Source organism: Haemaphysalis longicornis, unplaced genomic scaffold (genome assembly GCF_048455015.1).
Source record: "Haemaphysalis longicornis isolate Haplotype H1 unplaced genomic scaffold, Haemaphysalis longicornis Haplotype H1 scaffold_1, whole genome shotgun sequence".
NCBI lineage: Eukaryota > Metazoa > Arthropoda > Arachnida > Ixodida > Ixodidae > Haemaphysalis > Haemaphysalis longicornis.
The window spans coordinates 176,382,231-176,383,694 of NW_027526203.1; the positions used below are offsets into that span (position 1 = coordinate 176,382,231).

Sequence of the window (1,464 nt, forward strand, 5' to 3'; positions counted from 1 at the left end):
CGAGTGAAATTTCCATTGTCAAACTTCTAACCTTCCCAGAGGTCAAGTCACTGCATGACGGTTTGATGGAATTCAACTTCCGAACACAATTTTTCAGCGACCGGAGTCTTCGGGATGCAGATCATCCCGAAGCGCTCGTCCTTTTCTGGGCGGTTGCACATTACCGATCCTTTACCAGGCTTCGACACTCTTTGAAAATTCCGCTGTTCCAGCTGCATTCTGCTGTGCATAGCGTCGACCGCATGTTTCTAGGTCAGCTATGCTTGATAGCTATGCTTGACAGCTATGTTTGATAGCTTAAGGTTTTGCCTTTCCATGTTGGATACGTTGATGGCATTTATGACAGTTTTGGAGCCCACCTCGACATCCTTAAAATACACCTTGAGAGGGACGTCTTCGCTGACTTTAACTGACTTTCTGATTGCTCGGGCACCATCGACGGTTAGACTGAGGAAGAGTATATTGTCATGCTGCGAAATAACCGCACCGAATTTCGAAACCTTTATATATATGGGAGGCATTGTAACAGTGGCTCAAAGTTATCAATTTCGTTTTTGTCTTCTTCCGCCTTGTGTGTCTCAATAGACTTGCTGATGGCATCTTGTAACGCAGCTGCCTCTCGGCGCGTCCTCGTCTCATCTGGGGCCTTCCGAGACGTGTTTGGATTTGGAGCACAAAGATATCCGGGCAGTCGGGAAGTATGCTTGAAATTGTATAAGGTCGTAGCCGTACGAGCTCAGAGGGACTTTATTTACTTTTGCCGCAGTTGTATCCGTGTAACTTGTTGTATTTACCATATCGGATGGTTTAAAGTGGTGCTCGAAGACCTGTGATTAACAAAGAGAATAAAAGCTCTGGAACCTGAAGTTTAAAAACGAGTCATCAGGCCCGCGGCAGTACAACGAGGAGAGTTTCGTATAAATTTCGTGGGGACTGAACGTCAGCAATAATATTTATAACTAGCAATACAACTATGACTTAATATATTTAGGAAGTTAAAATGAGGCACCGCTATGGCATTATCTCGCAACATGCTGCCATTAGCGTTTTCATTGCAGCTGAGGGAGGCGCAACCACGACATTTAAAGAGATGTTTTCCTTACCCCCGAGCACTTTCCTGGAGTGAAGTCCGCACGGTGGATAGCTTTAATCCATTGAGCCCTTCTTGGTGGGTCCAAAGGGAAGGTGAAGACACGCGCACTCTCACCACCATCATCGTTCCGTGACACCATGGTACGCAACAATGCCCAGGCATTATCACAGCCTGCAAAGTTCACACGCACCTCCAGGCACCGACGCACTTACGTCGTCGTTACTGCACAGGTGCTCACTTCTGACACAGTGTTGACAGTTTTGTGACACACTCTGTACGAAATAATACAGACAACGGTGAAAACGTGCGACCGCATGAGAACATTTCGAAAAACGAAGGAGCAACTGATGTTTACAGCAGTGCGAACGCAT

General features: G+C 46.4%; 1 pseudogene; it reads right to left on the minus strand.

Annotated features, from left to right (window-relative positions):
- Positions 1 to 257: 257 nt before the first annotated feature.
- On the minus strand, positions 258 to 1,255 carry LOC144155801 (uncharacterized; annotated as a pseudogene).
- Between the last annotated feature and the right edge of the window lie 209 nt (positions 1,256 to 1,464).